General features: G+C 56.8%; 1 long non-coding RNA gene across 2 annotated transcripts in view; it reads left to right on the plus strand.

Moving 5' to 3' along the window:
* Positions 1-18,159, plus strand: part of LOC118708757 — a 93,215-nt gene extending 75,056 nt beyond the window's left edge. The window contains exons 3-4 of one of the 2 annotated variants that reach the window (XR_006740412.1): positions 17,169-17,334; positions 17,474-18,159. This is a non-coding gene — a long non-coding RNA (uncharacterized LOC118708757). Of the gene's footprint in view, positions 1-17,168 lie in introns of both variants that reach the window. The other variant, XR_004984714.2, reaches the window with a different exon arrangement.
* Positions 18,160-22,147: the final 3,988 nt, after the last annotated feature.

Here is a 22,147-nt window from a genome sequence, read left to right on the forward strand (position 1 = left end):
ATGCCTATTCTTTCCCGGGGCCCCCTGCCAAGGTAAATGTTTGGGTTGTTTTAAAAACTTACATTCTATCACTGTGGGAACAGGCGGACAGACCCTGCATTTCTGTTGTTTTAAGGAGGCGGCGGGGTGGGAGGCAGGGGTAGGAAGCATTAGTATTATTTTAAGTTTCCCTATATTGCTTTAACACGAGACGTGATTGTATGGCCTTGGCTTCCTGCAGCTCCAAGAATGTGAATTTATATCGTGTTGGGGCCTTTCTCCCCTTCCTCCCGAGAGGGTAACACAGGCCCCGGCCATTTCCCACGTAAGAGAAAGGACCGAGGAAGCAGGACAGCGAGGGGAGGTGGGCGCTCCCGGGGACCCTCCTGTGCTCCGGAGGGAAGTCTGGAAGCTGCAGGAGGAAGGAGCAGTTGCCGTGTTTGAGCCTTCGGCCCTGCAGGAGGGCCAGAGGCATGATTTCAGCGAACAGGACAAAATTAGATAGGCCTGGGCTTCAGGGACAGGAGCCTGGGGCCTGTCTCAGGCAGGCTGGTGCCAGTGTCACAGCCACCGCCGGCATTAGGGTCCCCAAAATTAGGTGCCATCAGCCCCCCGCCCAGGACACGGGGACCTGTCCTCCGTGAGATGGGACATCAGAGCTCACCTGGGGGGCAGGGGCCCGGGGGCAGGCGGTGAGGGGCGCAGGGGCGAGCGGGCGCTAGCAGAGGGGCTGTGTGGACACAGGGAGGAGGGCAGGGAAGGAGCTGTCACTCAGAACAAAGACGGGAGGCACAGCACCTCCTGCAGCCGCACAGCGAGGCCTCCCCAGGGCCCCGGGGTCGCCCGCAGCCTGCCCTCTCTTCCAAGGCCGGCCCCCCTGGTCTCTCGGTGCTGCACCGGGCCGGCCTGAGTCACCGTGCCCTCGCCCCTGTGCCGAGCTGCCCACACCTCCGCTCGCTCCCGGCAGGCGAGCCCTCCCGGCCCTTCCCGCCCCCAGCAGCTCCCCTAGCTGCTCACCCTCCCGTCGGCATCTTGGCAAGGTCGCTGCCCACACAGAGGGCACCGAGCCACACACCTGAGGCTCAGTTAGAATTGGACAAATGGGGATGGAAAAAAGTAAATTAAATTTTAAAATATAATTTCTAAAGAAGAAAAAAGAAGCGGCAGGTGAGGAGCCGGGGGCACATAAGCGCCAGGGCCCCTGCAGGGGGCTCGAGCCCGCTTGCTGGGACTGCTTTCTGTCCCTGGCTGTGTCTGCTCCCCCTGCACTGCTTCTCTGTGCACCTTTGGGCAAGTGACTTCACCTTTCTGAGCTGCAGTGTCCTGTGGACTCGTGGTGGGTGGGGGCATTAATACGCACAAAGCATTTAGAGCAGTGGCTGGCACTGAGCACCCCTCATTCATCTTTTCATCTCCCCTCTGGCCCCGAGACCCCTGCCACTCGATGCCTAGGTACCCTGTGCCAGGCCCTGTGTGTGCTTGTGCTGGTTTTGAAATGGGAGACACAGACCCCCCCCCCCCCCCCCCCCCCCCGCTGGCGTGCCCGTCTCAGCCATGTGCCCCAGCGGCTGGGTGTCCTCTGGGGGCTGGGAGGAAGGGGAGGCCACTTGGCCTGTCTTTTCTCCTTGTGACCCCACACTGTCCCTCTCACAGAGGAGACACAGAGGTTCTGAGTGGTCCGAGTACTAACTCAGCACCTAACCGCCCACGAGCAGTCCCGAATGTCCCCCTCCCACTGGCGCCACCCCTGCCTCATGTGGACCATGGCGAGCTCTCCCGGCCGCCCCGCATGCACAGGCGTGTCCACTGGACCCCGAGGAAGCAGCAGATGTGGGTCCCTCGCCAGGTGCCGACAGCAGGATGCCACAGGCACCCCGGGCTGGAGGGCTCGCTTCGAGGGAGGAGCCTGCAGGAAGCATAGAAAGACTGCAGAGCTGTCCACACGCTTGTTCCTCCCGGAAGCAGCCCTCGGACAAGTCAGGTGGACAGAGGGTTCAGGGCAGCACCAGGGCCCAGCCATTCAGCTCGGTAACCGATGGGATTAGGAAAGTGCTGAGATGAACAAGGCACCCCACACGGAGCTGGGGTGCTGCTGGCGTTTCTGGGGCCTGGGGGCAGGCGGGGAGCCAGGGACACTGGCCTCAGAGGGCTGGCCCCGCCTCTCATGTCGTCTCCCAGCAGCCCGCAGGCCGGCATCGTGCTGGCCATGGACTCAGGGCTCGGAGAGGAGGGTGCAGGGGTGGCCCGGGCAAGACATGCTCCCCCCACTCCCCCCATTACCATTTTTCAACAACTCCACTGGGAACCGCACCCTTCACCTACTTGATGTGTAAGTCCCAGGGCTACCGGCCTAGCTACAGAGCTGTGCCCTCATCACCACCATCTAACTTTCAGAACGATGCATCCCCCCCCAAAGCTCCCATCAGTCACCCCCATCTGTCTTCCGGCCCCTGCCAGCCGCAATCAAGCTCTAGTCAGGTCCCTCTGCGTGGATCTGCCTTTCTGAGCGTGGCGGGTGGAGGGAGGGGGTCTTGGGGCCGGGCCTCTCCCCCAGCACCTGTCCGAACGCCTGTCCGTGTCACAGCGGCGTCAGAACGTCACTCCTTGTTGTGGCTGAGAACCACTCCGCTGTCGAGAGACCGTGTTCTGTCGGTCGGGTCATCGGTTGATGGGCATTGAGTTGCTCCCACGGTGGGCTCTTGTGAATAGTTCCACCGCGAACATGTGTGTCCCCGGCTGTGGGGGACACAGTTCCCATCTCCGCGGGACACCCGGGGCTGGAGGGAGCCGCCAGACGCGGCGGCAGAGGGGCTTCTGGGGGAGCTGTCAAACCCTGCCCCCGGCAGCATATGGCGGTGCCTTTCTCCGAATCCTCGCCAGCACTTGTCTACTTTATCCCGGCTGCCCCGGAGGGGGTGATGCGCGTCTCCTGGTGGCTTTTATTTGCGTTTATCCACCAGGCTTATCGAACTGCTTTCCCTCTATCGAATGAACGGCCCCTCTCTCTGCCTCTGAGCCACAAGGTCTGCTCCCTGAGTGTGGCTCGGCGAGTTTGAAAGGAGGCGAGGCCATCGGACCAGGCCTCCGCTCTCCCTGTGGGAAGCCATGGCCAGTCTCCATGGAGCGCTGGGGGTGCACCTGGCCCGGCCTGGGGCGGGAGGAGAAACGCAGCCCTGCTAGGCTGGGTGACGAGGGGGGCGGGGAGGGGCACAGACACCCCTCAGCTGTGTCTGGAGGAGGGCTCTGAAGGACTAGAAGCATTTTGGAGAGAGAGAGGGAGGGACAGAGGCCTCGCATTTTTCCCTTTCGTCTCTCTCTCTCTTTTTTTCTTAGTAAACCCTTAGTATGGTCTTTTTATTTATTTTTCTTTCATTTTTTTAATTAAGGTATTACATTTGTCTGTCTCTTAATAACTGCTCTTTGAGTGCCGGTTGTGTGCTGGGCATTGTGCATAGGAGCCTAAGATGCCGGGGCGGGGCCTTGCCCACCCCCTGCCCAGCCCGCTAGGTCCTGGGGCTGAGAAGCAGAGCTCGGCTTCGGTTTGCCGTGGGCCCTCCCCTGTGAGCGGTCCCTAAACGCAGGCCAGCTTGTGTCCACAACGACTTGGTACAAATCAAGAAGACGAGCACAGTGACATTTGTGACCAACTGGACACACATAAGCGGCCACCAGAGCTCTGTGCCCATTAAACACAATGGCCCGTGCCCAGCTCTAATGGCCCCGCTCGCCGCGCAGCCCCCGGCGCAGCCGGTCCCGGGGCCGAGCCCGCCGTGTGCTGGGATCTCTGTGCTGCCTCTGGGCACTGCGGGCGCCTGGGCCACGGGGGGAGCGGCTCCCTGGGAAGACCCCTCCCCAAGGCCCGGCTTTATGTGATGGTTCCCGGGTTCTTTATGACACACACGCTGGTGCGTGGCAGTTCCTTTGTTCAAGGTCTCAGTCCTTTTCTCCAATTCAAGGCGGGAGCGCAGAGCTTTGGGGGACAGACGGGCCCGCCCCCGGGCGGCTGGGGTTGGGGCAGAGCCGGCGGCCAGGCGAGGCCACCCCTTGGATCCCTGCCAAGCGCGAGCCTTCCATCACGTCCCCTGTAATAACCGCGCTATCTGCAGCCATCTGCGGCTGTCTCGGCTCCCGTCATGATTTATAGGTTTTCTAGATACTGCGCGGCGTACCCGTGTCTGCGAGGACTTTTCAATAAAGAGCGAGGTCGTTTGCTTTGTGCTGGGGACGGGAGGAGCCCTCTCCCTCTTTCTTTTCACTCAGCGACAAGGGCTGCATCTCAGAAAATGGTGCCTCGGCCGGGTGGGCAGAGGAGCCAGGCTGCGGGGAAATGTGAAAATGAAGGCCTCACGGGAGGACCTGGGAGGAGGAGAGCGGCGAGCTCGGCTCACTAATTATATTTCAAAGCCTCGCCCGGCTTCCTCAGCTGACCATGCCGCCGAGACCCGGCGCTGCTGGGGACGCATGACCCCTGCCCTTGGCTGCCAGGGCTGGCGGAGCGTTTGCTCTCCAGTGGCCCCACCTGGGCACCGACCAGGACCTCAGACAAGTCAGGCCCCCGTGAGGGCTGGAGGTGGGGCAGAGCAGCCACAGGCCCAGCTGCTCCCGCCCCAGGGTCTCTGTGGGGGAGACACAGACGCAGACGCAGAGGAGAGCAGGGGAGGTGCCCTGAAGGGCAGAGTCTGGGGCAAAGGCGGGTGCATCCCAGAGGCCAGTGATGCCAAGGGCACAGGCAGCTATGGACACCCTCAGACCCGACCCTGAGACCTCCCCCCGAGCCAGCGAGGAGGGAGGCGGAGGCTGAGCGGCTTCCTTCTGTGCCCAGAGCCCAGCCCGTCCTGCACGCCGAACCTTGTGGCCGGCTCTGGCCAGAGGCTCTGAGCCCGTCAGTCAGCCTTCCAGTGGGGGCTTCCTGCACTCCTGGGAGTCTGGCTCCCGCACGCCTCAGCGCGGAGGCTAGGTAACAAGCGACCCCTGCTCCCCGCTGGGGTCTCTCTGAGGGGCAGGCATACCAGGTGGCTTGGCACCCTGCCTGTCGCTCCCTGAGTCGCACCAGTTGTTCAGTCACGCCATGGCCATTTTCATTCAACATGACTGACTCCTGCCACGCCCAGGGCAGCACTAATCCCCCGATGTGCGTGGGGAGCAAAACCCTGCCCACCCCCTCCAGGCTGCAGCTGGGTGCAGGAAATACACGAAATAAAGGAACCACACATGTAAACATGTAATTACATATAAACACGTAATTACAAATGTCGAAATAAAGGAATCATGCACGTAAACATATAATTACAAATGTGCAACGCGCCATGAAGGAGAATGAAAGAGACATGATGAGCGATTATAGCAAAGCTGACATATTTCAGGGGAGGTGGTCGGAGACGGCTGGGTTTGTACCAGGCCCGAAGGACGAGCCATCCTCATTTTGGGGTGCTGAACAGGTAGCGCAGGAGGCAGGTATGGACTTTGTGTTGACGTATGTGATGTTGATGTGACAGGAGTAAGATCTGTCCTTTTTTCCGTCCTGCGAACGAGGAAACTGAGCCTCAGCAAGGCCAGGACCTGCCTGGACAGGGCAGGGAAGGAGCTGAGCCAGGCTTAGGGTGAGAGTGGATGAGGAGCACTTTCTCAAACAGGGGCGCGGCCTGAGCTGGGGAAATGCAGGCCCAGCTGGGGCCCCTTCAGGGGAGCCTCAGCCCTCGTCCTGTTCATGGCTGACCAGGTTCAAATCCATGCATCAGCCTTCACTCCTCTCGCCCTCTCTTCACTTGAACCCTGGCCACGCCACCTCCTCCAGGAGCTGTGCCCTCGGGGTGGGCTGGGGTATGCATCTCTGGTTCCAAGGCCCATGTTCTCAATAGGAAGGGTGGAGGGAAGAGAAGGGGAGAGAAAAGGAAGGAAGGAAGGTGTCTATGTGTGTGTGCCGGTGTGGTGCGCAGTGAGAGGGCATGAGTGTGTGGGTATATGTGCATGGGTGTGAATTTGAGTGTATATGTGTATGTACCGGTGTGCGCTTTTGAGGGTGTAAAAGTGTGTGTGTGTGTGTGTGTGTGCACGTGTGCGTGTGTGGCACCCTCCTGTGCTGGCTGCCAGCTCCCCCATTACCAATGTGCATTTTTAATGCCAGGTCTCATCGCCGTGCTGAGGGCACCCGCTCGGGCTGACTCACACCACTTACAGGGTGAGTCACTCCCGCCCGAGCCGGCGGAGCGGGGCGCTCGCCCTGAATCCCGCTGGCCTTCGGTGCTCAGTCTGAGCCCCCGCCGAGGCACCCACACCCACTCCTGCGCCTGTTATTGTGTTGAAAATGCCACTTCTCGAGCTGGAAAGGGAGAGTGACAGGCTCAATGAGACAGTGGATGCTCCCCAGCCAGATGGGAGAGGGCAGAGGGCGAGCAGCTGCCTCTCCAGACCACCCTGCTCAGAACCCCAGGGCGCCTCCCACCTGCAAGCTCTGTCCAGGCCCCGAGGAGTGCCCAATGACAGACAGACAGACAGACAGACAGACAACAAGGAACACACCAGATGGTGGGGGTGCTGCTCGATGTTCTTTTTTAGCCGTCAGAACCCCTGAATTATTATCGTCCACCGGTGTTTGTTACCCGAAGGCAAACCCCCTCAGCCCAGGCCTGGCCCTTTTTCTTCTCATCCTGCCCCGGGGACAGGAAGGCCAGCCCAGGCAGGCTCCAAAGAATGGCTTCCCGCTGCCACCTCACCCCGCTCCTGGAGTGCCCACTGGGCCTGAGCTCAGTCTATCAGCCGTGTCCAAACGCCCAAATTTGCAGGGAGCCATACAATCAGCCGTTTCTCGGCGAGCCTGACTCCGGGGGACTGCCGAGCTATTTGTTGCCCTTTTAGAGCCTTTTATAGATCAGTTTGTTACCACTGATGACAGAGAAAGAAATCACGCCATTAGCGGCAGAAACGTTAAACGGTTTGGGGTATTGGGTGCTTCTGATCGGACGCCGTGCTGGGAATAAATGCCTGTCCTCGGGGGCCGCGTGGTGCTGCGCCGCCGCCTTCTCTCCTTCCTTTGTCTGGGCCACGCTTGACTGAGGACCTGTCCCAGCGCAGGGATGGCCGAGCGCGGGGCTGGGTGGGGGTTTCTCGGCTGAGCCCGCGGGACAGTAAGCTCACACCTGAAGGTCATTCCCTGCTCTTGGCGGGCTCCACTTCCCTCTGGTGCTCCTGTGCCTCTGCCTTTGCCCTGTCCTGTCTCCCACTGTCCTTCTCTTCCTCCTCTTCCTCCTCCTCCTTGCCTCTTCTCAGCCCCTCTTGCCCTCCTCTTTCCACATGGAGTCCAAGGAGCTCCGAGGACAGGACACCCCAGGATCGCGTGGGTTCTTTGCCCCAGGCCGTCTCCTGCCGAGGACGAGGTTCCTTCCCGGCCTGGGGCAGCTGTGGGAGTCCGTGGGGCAAGCATGGGGGTCGCATGGCGGTGACCCCCTTCCCCCACAAGGCCGCCAGATAATGCCAGTCCCAGTTCCTCTTCCCACACATAGACGGAGTGCTCATTTCCTATTGGGGCTCGCTTTCTGGGAGGAACTGGCCACCAACTCAGCAGGCCGTGGCGCAAGGCAGAGGCCCGAGGCCCGAGGAAGACCCAGACTCAGGCGGGGGCTGAGATGTGCTGGGGGCAGTGGCATGGGAGCTGAGCAGAGCGACAAGTGGGTCAGGCTCAGTGGACAGAGCATCGACCTGCCGGCTGAAAGGTCCCAGGTTCGATGCCAGTCAAGGGCATGTACCTTGGTTGCAGGCACATCCCCAGTGAGGGGTGTGCAGGAGACAGCTGATCGATGTTTCTCTCTCGTTGATGTTTCTCTCTCTCTCCCTCTCCCTCCTCTCTATAAAAAAATCAGTAAAAAATACATTAAAAAAATAAAAGAGTGGCTGCGGTGCCTGGGTGTGTCAGAGGTGTGGGGGGCCGGAAAGGCACTTTAGGAGTAAAAAAAAGTGAGGTGGGCAAGAAGATTCAGATCTGGATTCGAATCTTCGTTTCCCACTTTTGGGCTGTGTGGCCTCGGTCAAGCCCCTTCCCCTCTCAGATCCTGTTTCTTGACCTGCCTGCTGGCCCGCCTCCCGCCGGCGGGCTCGGAGGCCGGACCCTGCGTCCAGCTGTCCAGCTCCTAGGGGCGGACAGAGGGACGGCATCTCCGTGCAGAGCGAGCACCGTCTGTCCCTGTGGGAGCAGGCGAGGGCCTCAGGGCTGCGGTGGTGATGGAGCGAGCTCCCACCTCCGAACGTCTCCCCTGCCTGGCCAGCGTCTCCGGGAGGCTCTCCCCTCCCTCCGGCTTCCTGTCCTGACAGCGCCGTGTCTTCCTCCAAAAGCCCAGACACCCCTGAAATCCTCGCACCGTGTTCTCCGTCAGACCCAGACCCGGGCCCCAGAGAGCCGCCTTCGAGCGGCGACCTGGGCCTTCCATGCCGAGCTGCCTTCCGTGGGGACCAGCAGCACACGGAGCTTGTTTTTCATTCAAAAAAACAACAGACTGCTCTCTTCCTCTTCCTCCCTGCCTGCTGCCGTCCTGGCTTCCCACAGACAGGCTGCCGCCTCCGCTGCTCACTGGGTCCCGCCTGGAGACTCCCCCGCGGGGCCTGGCCGAGCGTTCCCACGCTTCGGCCCCGGGCCAAGACCCTCGCTGGGCCAGGGACGCCCCCCGCAGAGATGCTTGGCCCTCCCACCCCATTATCCACCCTCTGACTTCTCTCTCCGGAGGGCTCCCCTCTTCCTGCCCTTGGGGAGTATCCTGAGAAGGAAAACAGTGGCCTCAGGGCTTGGAGGGTTCGGATGAGAAGCCCAAGGGGACTGGGTCTCATGGCGCTGTCCCTCCACGGCGAGGCGGGTGCCTCCTGACCTGAGTGCCTGGTGCCCCAGCGCCACCCCCGCAGCGCACCGGCCTGTGCCCTTGCCGCAGGCCAGGCAGCAGCTAAGAGTTGGGATGTGCTGTGTGATGTCATCCTTGTCGAAAGCCCATTCTACAGATAAGGAAGCTGAGTCGCAGAAGCCTGCGTGGCCTACCCAAAGTGGAGGGGTACAGTGAGGACTTGGCCCCCAGCTCCCCCGTAGCACTGTTCCCATCACAGTTCCATCACACAGCGGGGGGAGGGGGGGCGCTTCGATGACAGGTTAGTGACAGATGCTCTTTCACAGGCACCAGCTATTTCAGGAGGGACTCAAGTCAGGGAGGTGTCGGGGGATGGGGAGGGGGAGATAAAGAGAGGGTGGGCAGTGTGGCTAATGCAGCTGCAGCAGCCCCCTCCCCGCTGTGACAGCATCCGCCAGCCCCCGCAGACAGACGACAGCCTGGGTTCATCATGGCCATCGGTCCTCTCCCCGCGAGGGACGCCAGGGCTCAGCATGGCCCCCGGGCGGCGCTGGGAGGGCGGCTGGCCTCTCAGGACGGCTGGTGTTTGGGAAACGGCTGGGCCTCTCACCCGTCTGCAGATAGGAGCTTCTCACCACTCGGGTTGCAGTCTTGAAACAGTCAGATAACCCCGCTCCCAGAGAAATGGCCTGCACACCATTTATAGATAGTGACACAATTTAATGAGATAAAGCCCGGGGCATCCATGAACCAATTTATGGTACCAGCCGTGATGAAATGGCTCTTCTCTTAATAGATACCCAGCAGAGCACAAGCCAGCGCTCGGAGCCTCAAAGAAACTTCTCGGCCCCAGCCTCTTGAAATGTTGGGCGCCATCCAAACACTTGTCAGTCTTATCGCTGCCATGAAAATGATGTGTTTGTGCAATATTATGTGGAACCTGCCTGCCAAGGGAGAGATGCCCCAGCTGCTCCGGGGACCCGAGCCAGCGTCCTCACCCTGTTTGCACGTAATGCAAACCCCGAGCTCCACCACCACCTCGCAGACGGGAGATTTGTGTCGGATGGTTTGTCCAGGAGACATTTAAACAGCTGGATGGGGAGTAAATATCATGTTTGCCGGGTCTCCGTTTCCTGAAGCAGCTGGCTGGCTAATGGCTCCGGTGTCGGCTGACGGTAGCAGAACAGAATATCAGACCTACTTAGGAAAGAAAGAGGGAGACTCTCCCCCTCCAGTTCCCACCATCATGGGTCCCCAAGACAATGACCCCCTCTGACCGCAGTCCCGCGGGCCCCTTCAAAGGGGCAGCCACCCCCGGTGGTGTCTGTCTGTTCAGCCTGGAGAAATGACTTCCTCCCTGAGCTCCTAAAACATTTATCATCCGGACGATTGGCCAGGCAATTAATCATGTCCTGCCTCGAATATCTCTTCTATTGTTGTATTGAACGGCTATTTAACCCTTATCAGTGGAAAAGTTTTCAATTGCTCGCCTTTCTGACAAGACAGGAGCTTCCAGAGTGCCGGGCGGACACCTGCCTATCCCTCTCCCGCCCAGAGCCCGGATGTACCTGGTCTTGTCCAGGGGGAGGGCGGGCTCCACACTGAGAATGAGTGCTCAGCACAGGGGCCGTTTCCCGTGGGTGCCCGGGAAGGGCCAGCCTCTCCGCTGGTTCTGAGCATCGCTGCTCAGCTCCCTCAGGTCCTGTGGAGGACAGTGGTGTCCAGGGTCTCCTCGGAGGCTCTGGAATCCGGTCCCTCACTGGGAGGATGTGTTTGTCCCCCAGGGAGAAGATGTCTTTCCTCAAAGGCCCTCAGTGGGTGCCAAGGACCCTCCAAGTCTGGGCAAAGGGTGTTGTTTTGGTCTTGAGGGCTGTGTGTGACTGTCAGAGGTTGGAGGTGGCGGGCAGAGATCCTCGTCACCTACCCCAGAGAAGCCTGGGCATGGCCGGAGGGGGGAATTGCTCCGGCAAGGGTGGCCGGAGGCCGAGGGACAGGGTGAAAAAGCACAGGACCGTCGGGGAGGTGAAGGGAGTAAATTCAAAGGGGTGCGTGCCCCCCCACCCCCACATACACATACAACAGAAAACACATGTAATAAATGGAATTGTATATGTAAAGTATGTCATATTTTTGTGTGAAAATTATATCAGAGGGACTGGCTTTGTCTGGAAATGGAGGAAATGCGATGGCAGTCCTGCAGACAGGTAATATTTAGCTGTGCTTTGAGAGCAGGTAGGAGTCAGCTCACATAATACAAGTTTCTTAGGGAAGCAATAATAAATAGATTTTCCTGCCTTTGATGTAATAAGCGTTATGATTTGTATAGCGTAATATAGTCCATCTCATATAATATATTCACTATGTGGCCTATAATATATAACAGATTGAAAAGCGTATATGAAATGCTCTTCCAGTAAGATAATTTTCATTGGACCAGTGGATACAGCTTTTAACTCTCACTGGTTTTTAAAAGATCCCTCTGGTACCTGTGTGGAGACCCTCTGGGGGTGCAGGGGGAACCCAGGATCCCAAAGAAGGGAGCAGTCATGGTCGTCATGCACCAGGGAGAGGGGGAGATGGGGAGCAGCTGGGGCATCCCAAAGCCTTCCTTCTGGACCTCCCTCTCCTGGGTTCCTGGCCTTCTTCCTGACCCCACACTCCTCACCCCGCACCCTGTTTGCGTGTTGAATGGGGCTCTGTGAGGGCAGAGTCCCTGGACCCTCTCCGCCTGCTGAGCACCGGCAGGCGGAAGGGTTCGGCTCTTCTTGGAGACCCATCTGCGGGCTTTGTTACGGCAGCGCAGGCCTGGAGTAAGACGAGGCTGTCTCCCAGGCTGAATGTTATTCCGGGCAAATTCTAGCTTTTTACACCATATTTTACTGCTTCCCGGGGTTTATGACTCTTTTGGGGCCCATTTTGCAGCCCACTTCCCAGCAAAAGCCAGATTTGGGGACAGCTGAGATCAGCCATGCCCTCGAAGGGGGGAGACCTACATGTCCCCAGAGGGCCGCTGGCCCCTCAGACAGTGGAGCCTCTGTGAGCCTGTGGGGACCATTACAAGGACATCAAGACGCCCTGCCCTGGTGCCTGTTAAGAAACAACACACACACACTAAACACGAATGATGATGATGATGGGATCCAAGGTGACCTTAGCCCATCTGGGCCCAGAGAAGGCCATGAAGTCCCTTCCTGAAGCCGCCCTGGAGAACAGGGGTGAGCACACCCGTGAGAGGGAGCTCTGCCCGCGGAGGCACAGGTGGTGCACAGTGCAACACCCACTGGGCCCGCAGGTTCCCGCTCCGCCCAGGCATCTTGGCCTGAGGGCAACCCCAAACACCCAGGACATCTGCCTATCGCCGGCCACTGCCCTGATGACCTCTGGACTGCATTGAGTAATGCCCCCCTAAATTTCACACCCATCAGGACCTTATTGGAAATAAGATCTTTGCAAACGTTTTTAACTAAGGAAGAATCTTGAGATGACATTATTCTTGATTTAGGGTAGGCCTACGTGCAATGACTTGGTGTCCTTGTAAGGAAAGGGGAGGACACAACGATTCCATTTCATCAAAGACAGATGCATAGGAGAAGGGAGACAGCTGACACACTGGCACATCACCTCCTCCAGGAAGTCCTTCAGGGTGGGCTTGGTGGAGATGAGCAGCAATCCGGAGAAAGCCTAGGCCTCTTGCCATGGCCTCATCTGACCATCCTCACCTGTGGCTTTGTCTCTTGAGGTTTCTTTGCATTGTGAGGAGTGGCTTTATGATCCTCCTAAGATATGCAGAATAAAGCATCGCTATGTCTCTGTTCCTCCTGGTCACGAGGGCTGATGTGACACAGCTGACTGGTCAAGCAGGTGGCCCCTGACCCCCACCCCCACCCCTCTCAAGAGGCACAAAGTGACAGACCTTCCCCGGGAGGAGCAGCCCAGAGCTCCAGGCGTCCATCTTGGGGAATTCTGAAGCTACAGAACTGTGCAGTGATTGATTAGCAATGTCTTCTGGGAGCATGGGGGGCCGGGGGGGGGGGGATGGAGACAGGTGAGCCATGGATTTGCCATCCTTCATAACTGAGAACCTCATTCTCCCTCCCCAAAGCCCCATACATTTTCTAGGTCTTAACCCAGTGGCATATACATGATAGATGTTAAAAATATTTGTTATTTGATCGATAGTTTATTGAGTAGTCATTTTATAGCCCAGTGACTACATGCTAGATTGAGAGAGAGGGTGTAAGGGAGGGAAGGGGAGAAGACTCTGGCTGCCAAAGGAGATGGGAACTGTGGCAAAGTCAAAGGTCAGCCATCTCACCCATCTGGGCACGAGAGGCGATTCTTTCCATGCCCACCATGTGCTGGCGGTGGCCTTGAGGCTAAGGGTGCCATGCCCACGCTCAGGAAGGCACCCTTCCCATCTCTAATTTCATGAACTTTGTGCCTGACAGCCCTGCTCATCTCCCCCGGCTCTTCAGTGCTGAGCCTCTCCCCCCGCGGAGAGGAAGGGGGGCCCGGGCCCGTTGGACAAACACTCCAATGAAAGCTGCCCTCAGCAGCGGGAGAAAGGGCCTCTTTTCTGGGACCTTGTCAGAGTCTAGAGTTGAACCTCTTTTCTTGAGAAAGGAAAATACCATGCAGGCCCACACCCGCAAACGCATGCATGTGGGCGTGATTTATGAGCCCGCACGTCAACCAGTGTTTTCTCTCGGTGACTGAAATCTTTCCTCCTCTTGGACCAAGACATCAACAGTATGATCATTGTATGTTTTTCCACTTTTCCCAGAGCCAGGAACCAGGAAAAAAGCTAAAAATGAAACGTAAGAAAAATGAAGTCCAGGCCATACCCACCACAGTTTGGGGAGCCGTGGAAGGCCGCTGTCTCAGAGCCCAGGGCCCGACCCCTAGACCTCACCCTCTGACCTGACATGCCCTGGAGACACGCAGGCCCCAGGCCCACACCTGGCACTCGTCACGCGCCTCTTGTGAGAAGCTCTGTAGGACGCTGTATGGGGAGACTCAGTGGCCTCCAAAGGCTTCTCTGCACCCCTGTTGCCTTCTGAATGGTCAGAGGAGGTGACACCCTCTCTGAGGGGTGGCTGATCACCAGCTCTGGGCTAAAGTCTCCCCTGGTCCCCCTCAGTGTCACCGCTCCAGCCCTGAGTCAACAAGAGCCTCTCTGAAGGGCACCAGGCCCAGAGAGGTGCCAGTCATGAGGACACCATCCAGGCCTTGCATGTGAAAAGCAGCAGATCTCAACTGGGGTGACCCTCCCACCCCCCAGGGGCCATCTGACTGTGCCTAGAGCCATTTGAGGTTGTCACAGTTCTGGGGTGCTGCTACTGGCACCTCATGCATGCAGACCAGGGACACTGCTAACCACTGACCACGCACAGGGCAGCCCACAGCAGAGCACTCTCCAGTCCTCATCAGTGCTGACCCAGCTGGGATGCTGGTCTGGAGAGATTTCTCTCTTACACCCTCTCCTTTGAACCCTTTCTGCTGTGTGACTGCCCCTCCTCCTTTTGTCTTTCAGGACCTTCCCATGGTTTAAGAATTGACGTGCCCATTTGAAGAGGCAACAAACAAAGGGATGGAGCGGGGGCATGAGCCCCTCACAGGCTAGGACAGCCACTGGCAGCCATCCCGCCACCTGCCCTCCTTACTCACTCTCTTCCTCCTGTTCTTTGATGGGTGGCCTGCTGCACCTTCAAAACTAAAATTGAGCGAGAGCGAGTGCCAGACACAAGTCCACCATCTTTCTCACCCAACCAAGGACAGGGGAGAGCCAACCGAAGATTGGTGGTGTTGAGAGACCCCAAAAAGGTCAAAAAGAAGGAAAATGTTCTTAGTGGTGATGGGCCCTGGAGCAGAGAGGAGAAAGTGCTGGCCGGCCCGCTGCGTGTGTCCCATGGAGATGGTCTGTAGAATTTCCCGGAGAAGGGCCTCTCCATCCTTCCCTTCCAGGAGACCACAGGGAGGGCGGAATGAGACCTCCCAGCTGGTGGGAGCCCGCCAGACCCAACATGAAAAAGAGAGGCCAACTCTGAACCTTCTCCATGGCCAAGGCTTGGAGGCAGCGTGAGCGCTCACAGCCTGGGAGCCCTGAGGAGCTGAGCCCAGGAACCAGAGAGCGGTTCCAGGGGTTGGTGATTGATTGCATTGGGCTCAGGAGAGTCCTCATTGGCTCTGCATCCTCTGGCCTCTGCCCTTCCCTGCCCCCGCCTGCTGCTCTAGCCCCAGGCACTTCCCACCCCAGTCTTGCCCTGATGTACCCTCTCCTTGTGACATTCCTCCTGGACAGTTTCTCTGTTCCAATGTCACCTCCTCCTAGAGGCCTTGCCTAAGTCTCTATGACCCTCCATGTGAGCCTACCATCTGGGCAGGGGCCTTGTGTCATGCAGGCCATGCTGGGCACTCAGCAGCTGCTCTGCCAATATGTTGCTGACTGGGTAGCACTCCTGTGCTAGGGGCTCTGCCAGGGCCTCCCCAGATAACTTACTTATGGGGTGCTCTCCCCTGACTGGCTTAACTAAGGCCCTCATGGATGGTATTAGTAGATTCCCCCCAAAATTAACAACGTGACGGAGAGGTTGGGCCCCACGTCTGGATCTAGCCGGACCTGAGTTCCATCTTGGCTCTCCCTGGAGGTGACCTCAGGTCAGCCACATGCAGCTGCTCTTTTTTCTGTAAATCAGAGGCTGGAGGCCTTGGTGCCTAGGGCTGTTGGGAGAGTTAGATGTTTGGGGTGCTGAGCCCAGGGGAAGGTATAGCACCCCTCCACTCCGGGAGAAGCATGGTTAGGCGGAGGTCCTTGAAAAGTGGGGCGGTTTTTCTTTATGACCTGAGCGCCTGGGGAAGTCTCTTTCCCAGTAGTTCCTTTGGGGACCACCAAATGGTTCCACCCTCCATGTGCGACTCATTTGAAAAGACTGAGGAGCTGCAGACAAGCCGCTCCCTCCACATGGGAAACTCAGTCATGGGATTTGCATGAAAAGCATCTCAAAGCTGCCTTATTCAGCCTTCAGCTATGCATGGCCCCTTCCCACCACCCTTGCCAAATATTAGAGGTGGCTGTTGGAGCTTCCTGCACCGAAAACAAAGGAGCTGTAGATTTAGTGGCTGTGAGCATATGCCCAGCAGAGCTGGCAGGGCCCCAGAGACCCACAGTCAGGAGCCAGGGGCTGTGAAGAGGCTGTCAGGACGTGCTGATTCCTCTCCCAGGGCCTCTGCAGCACGCTAACGTGGTCTGGGAGTCCAGCTGGGTTCAAGGGCAAACCCTGTCCCTGGGCAGCTGAGTGACCTTGGACAAGTGGCTTTCCTTCTCTGACCTACATGGTTTCTAGGAGCCTCTTCAATAAATGTGTTATTTCTAAATCAATGAGGTAGAAAGGCCGAGTCCAGGAGGCTGAGAACAGGAGCCAGAGGCCGTGGGGGGGACGGACGACCTCTCGGGAAGGTCCTGCCATCTGTCCTGTGTGCAGAGGTTCCTTCTCCTCTGCACCGCGGTTGCTACACTGAGCCCAGTTCCCAGCACCACCCCTCCCTGGCCATCCTCTTTCTGTTCCAGGCAGAACAGGGCAGGAATTCTGTCAAAGAAAGACAGAACTGCTCAATGTCGCTGATGGGATCCAGGAAAATGCAGCAAAAAACCACGCCAGTAATTCAGCTTCACACGGTGCTGCTCACAGGGGCCTGGCCAGAACCCTCAGCCAGGGCGAGTCTGGTTTCCTTGGAAAGGCGGAATTCTGCGAGACCGACTTCCCGGCACAGGGGGTGGGGAGGCTCTGCAAGGCAACCTGAGACAAAGACCCAGGCATGAACTTTCTCTCCCTCCCCTTCCACACTCACGTGCACAAACACGCACATGTGCACATGCACACACGTGCGCACGCGTGCGCGCGCACACACACACACAGAACGAGGCCACGTTTCTCCACTTTTCAAAGGAAGAGCTGTGTGTGGGCTTCACTTGGCCAACTTTGGGAGATGCCTCGATTCCGGGATGCTCTTGGAATAAAATCCAAACTGTGCACTTCCAAGGCCAACAAGGCCTTGGCTCTGACCTCACCCTGCTCGCGCTCTCCTCCCTCGCGACCCGCCAGCCTGCCCGGCTCCTTCCTGTTCCTCGAAGACTCGGGCTTGTGCTACTTCAGAGCCTTTGACATCCATGTCCCTTTAGTCTGAGCACTCTTCGGGGGGCCATCCCCGCTTCCCCTCAGGCCGCGGCTTGATGTTTCGTGATCTGAGAGGCCTCCCTGGAATATCCCCCATCTAAAGCAAGCCCCCCTTTCCCTTTCCTCCTGGCACTTCTCATTCTCTGAGAGCATGTTACTTATTTGCTGTTTATTTTCTGATTCCTCCTGGCAGAAAATGAACTGTGGGAAGGCAAGCGTCACATCAGCTGTTCATCATTGTATCCTGAGTCAGAGACAGCGCCTTCCGGATCTTGCAAGAATCTCCTGCTGGCCCGTCCTCTCTGCAAACACTCGGAGGGGCATTTTTGGAGACGTGCACAGCCTGGCCAAGTGCTACGGTCTGAATGTTTGTGTCCCTCCCAGGTTCCTGTGTTGAAATCCTAATCCCCTGTGTGAAGAGGTGGGGCCTCTGGAAGGTGCTTAGGTCTGGTGGATTAGTGTCCTTAGTAAAAGAGGCTCTTTGTCTCCTTCCGCCAGGTGAGGACACAGAATGTGCCGCCTGTGAACCAGGAAGAGGGCCCGGCCCAGGGCACAGCTGCGCTGGTGCTTTGATCCTGGACTTCCGGCCTCCAGAACTGTGAGAAACAAATTTCTATTGTTTCTAGGCCATCTAGGCTGACATTTCGTTATAGCAGCAGAGCCGGGCTGAGACGCCAAGCTGACACATTACAAAGCCATCATACTAGGTCCATGCCAACACGGACAGATGGAGCAAGTGAGATGTTTTAGATGGGGGTGTGAACCCCGGAGCCTGGCACATCGTTCTCTGGAGGGTCCTGCCTCTGCCTGTCCTCCAGCTGCCTGTTCCAAGTCCTCCCAGCCCTCCTCAAAGCCCACCAACACCCCAGGCACATCTGGGCTGTCATCGCTGCCCAGAACCCCGATCCTCACCCCTCTGCTGGGGTGCTCTCACACCTTTCAGTATTCAAGCTTCAACAATAGCACCTTTGGGAGTCACTGCCAACCGAGGCTGAGTCACAGACTTCCTCTGTGTCCCTCTCTGCAAACTCCATTAGTCCATGTTTCTTGTATCTCTTTCCAGAGGTAGTCTAGTCATTCACTAACTATACTATATATATTTTCTCTCACATGAAAGATAGCACCGATTATATATATTTTTTCTGCATTTTACATATTTTTCCTCTTAACACTGTTTCTTGGAGACCTTCTGAATCATTATGCATGAGATAGCTTTGTTCTGATAACTGCCGCCTGGGATTCCACGAAGCGGGAGGGAACCATAATTTATTCAACTGGTCGCTCTTTGTTGGAAATTCATACTGTTGGCACTATTCCACTCCGATAGGCAACTGTGGGGAATGTCTCTGCACATGCCCAGATCGTGCTTCAGCCCCTCTGACACCTGGCCAGCATCTAGTGCTCTACGGGACCCTTCCAAGAAGCCCCCCTAAATCCTGATTAAGTTTGGCTGGCTGCTCTCTGGGACTTGCAGGCCACCTGACACACACCTGCCCTGTAACCCTCGCTACAGGGTATTCGTGTGTCTCACTTTCCCGTGTGCTTCCACCTCTGACTCTCCAGCCCAGCTCATGGTGCCTGGCACACAGTAGGCATGCACCTAGGAATGTAATGAACATCAAAATTAAGCCCTTGGTGTTCCGGGCATGCCAAATTTGGCTCTTTACTTCGGTTTCCTTTTTTTTTCCTCCCTAGTTTGCTTCTGCACCCTCACCTCCTAGGCCCTCAGTGCCCCCCCCTCCCCCAGCTCAGCAGGCTGTCTCCTTGTCCCTCGCCAGCCTCTACTGGAGTCCGGATGCTCCGGCTTTGCTCATGCCCTTTGCCCTCTCTGGAACGGCCTCCCCCTCTTGAAGCCCTCTCCCTTCCTCCAAGGCTGGGCTCTTCCCCCACCCCCTCCACCAGGGACGCTTTCGCTGAAATATCAATCTCTCCCTTTCCTGAACTGCTGCTGCCTTTATAGTCACTTTGGCATATTTTTTTCAAGCTCCATTGCTCACTAATTGTTTCCCGTCTGTTGGTTTTGCGTCCCCAGATAGACAGTGAGTTCTTTGAGAGCAGAGTGTCTTACACAACTCCATATCTCCCGCAGCGCCGGGCTCATGGTGGCTGCTCAGTACTTCCGTATTGGAAAAGCAATTGGTTCCCTCACTGATTGAGTCAGATTTCCACACTGATTGCTGGAGATTGTCCCCGGGGGCCCAAGGAGGTGCTAAGCATCATGGTCCTCATGCCCTTTCTGGTAGGAGACACAAGCCATGTGTCCGTGGGAACTGGCTCTCGCTAGACCTCTACCCCAGCCTGCTCAGACTGGGCCTCTGCGAGAGCGGCCTCGGGCCTCACTGCTCTGTGGGCCCTCTGGACCTGACAACAGCTCCTGTGGAAGTTGCACGTAACACCTGCCTTGCTCCCTTGGCTCTCGGGATAAACAGAGCCTCCAGAACCAAGGGAGCTTCACCCAGATTCCCTGTCCAGCCCTATTTCAGAGACAATTAGACACGAGTCTGACTCAATCAGCCTTCATTTCCATTAAGAAAGACAGGAAGCAGGCCGTCCATCCCGTTAGGGTGGAAGAGTTAAGCCAGATTTAATAGAGCCCAAAAAACATCGAACTAGGTTTGCAACTAAACTTTGGGAGGAAAAAAAGAGAGAAGGAGGGTGCCAGAGACATGTGTTTACCACCGACAATCCAAGCTTGGGGCTCAAATTGATTCAGCCTGCTGGCTAAGGATGAGCTGGCCTGGCAAAGGCGGGAGGAACAGTGCCAACTGCAGATGCAAAATTCTGCTGGAGGTTTTTTCTCTGTTCTTGGTTTATTTATTCGACCTTCTCATTAGCCCACATACCCCTCAAGGCACTTGGGCTGGTGGATGCTTTAGGACTCCGGAGAGCAGGCCCTACAGGCATCTATGTAGGCTCTGCGTGACCCAGCACAGTCTCACAAATCTCCCGCCTCAAACCCGGGGCTTTGATTGCCAAACAAGGATCTGCCTTCCTGCTGTGACTAGCCGGGAGATGCCTCCCCAGCTCTTTCTGATTCTGGTGGGCTCACTGCTCTCCCTACCACACGACAGGGATGCTCAGATGTCTTTATTCGGTAGACTCAATGAGGGAACGCCTCTCTGGCAGCCCCCGGAGACTCAGATGTGACGCCCACCCTCTCTATGCTCCCCATCTAGTGGAGGAGAGTCATGAAAATAAATCAGCACAAGACAGGGCGGCATGTGCTGCAGGTCATGAAGGAATAGGGTGCTTTGGGGCTCTGTGCTCTAAGAAGCAACAATGGCTGATGTTTGGGGTGGGTGGGAGGGGACTCAGCTTGACAGCTGACTTGATCTTGAAAGGGGAGTGAGAGTCTTCCAGAAGGGGAGTGAGAGTTTTCCAGAGAGGGTGTAGAGGAGGAAAGTATTCAAGGTGAAGGATATCAAATGTCAAAAGGGGCAGCAATAGGAGGTATGGAGGGTGCTGGGAATGTGCCACAAGGCCAAGGATCCCAGGTGGGTGTGGCTCAAGAGGCCACGAGCACACCAGGTTTTTGGAGGCAAAGTTAAGTAAGCAGCAAGGTGACAGTAAGCAGCAAGGTGACAATACAGGTATCTAATCAGAAGAGGAACAGGAACATCTTTTTAGAAAGATGATGATTGTGTGGCCATCCTGCACCAGGGACCAGCACTGGAGTTGCGGTGACCTGGTAGACAGGCTGATGCTGCAATGCTCCAGGTGAAAGCGTTGAACCCAGAGGACTGGGGTGGGAGGGAAAGGAAGAAGGACCGCTGAGAGTCAGGAGGCAGCATCCTTCGCATTCTGGTCGCGAATGGCATATTGGCTCAGGCACAGAGGGGCTAGGATGTTGGGTGATGCCAAAGGCTCTATTTAGGGGTCTGAATGACTGGTGGTGCCATCGCTGATGGTCAGGAAGAGAGGAGCAGAAGCAGGGGTTCCCTGTGAGACATGTGGGACACTTGGGCAGCTCTGTCCACATGGATCAGAGTGCTCAGAATGAGAGGTGAGGGCAGAGGATGCAGTTTGTGGAGACATCCTAGGTAGTGGTAGGCAAAAGGTAAGACAGAAAAATAAGACCTAGACACTGGGGTGCAATGGACATTGGGGCTGGGCCTCACAGAGATTATGAAGGGGAGGCACCAGTCATGACCGAGGACCAGAAGTCAGAGGAGTAAGCTTCAGGGGAAGGCAGATGGCAATGGGTAAGGATCGAAAACTGGCCCAAGGCAGAAAGCTGTTGCACTTGAACACCCACCATCCCTCTTCTTGGGTCCAACACATTGATTTCAAAGGGAGCAAACTGGTAGTGCATTTTGTTTGGGTGACTCTGACCCTGCCACCCTCACCTTCCTGAGTCCTGAAGAGGTCACATGACCCAGGCCTGACCGGCAGGATGATCACTACCTTCTGGCCACAGTTTAGGGTTTAGGGATAAAACTGTGACTCGGTGAGAGTCCATTCTAGGGCTTTTGCTGAAACCATTGGGAAAGAGACTCGTCCTTCCTATTAGGGTTGCTATGTTGTAAGATAGCAGGAGCTCCCGGATCTCAATTTGTCACCTACTGGGAGAGCTAGCCTGAACACGAAACCAGCATGGGGGAAAAGAGCTGAGACACAGGCACTGTTGTTGATGTCATTTACTCTTTGCATCCAGCAATGCCTAGGTTTTTTAAAAGTCATTTGGGCCAACACATGTGCTTTTAAGTTTAATCCCATCTCATTTGGGTCCTGTCACTTACCATCTAAGGCGTCGTGACCCCTACAAGCTACGTGGCTATTGAGAGGCTGCTGGGTACAAGAGTGGCATCTGGAAAAGACTTTAGCCCAGCCCTGCACATCACACACAATACCACAAACAGATTATGGCCACAGGAAAAAACACAGCTAGAAATGGATGAATTGGCTCTGTCTCAATACCTGTCAGCCTGGAAACATAAAGATTTCCTTTACGTTTTTCAAGGGCTGAGTCACACAGGCCAGACTTGGCTGGGCACGTCAACGTATTGTCCCTGCCAAGGAAGATGGTTACGATGGGAAGGTTGATTTATTTGAATACTTGAATGTCAACATCATCCTGACAAAAAGAGAGAGCAGAATAGCATGTGCTATTACCAGAGGTCTCTTTCCTGTCCTCAAAGCCCCAACGCCCATGAGGGTAGATGTTGTTTGAGG

This window comes from Pipistrellus kuhlii, unplaced genomic scaffold (genome assembly GCF_014108245.1).
Source record: "Pipistrellus kuhlii isolate mPipKuh1 unplaced genomic scaffold, mPipKuh1.p scaffold_m20_p_63, whole genome shotgun sequence".
Lineage (NCBI taxonomy): Eukaryota > Metazoa > Chordata > Mammalia > Chiroptera > Vespertilionidae > Pipistrellus > Pipistrellus kuhlii.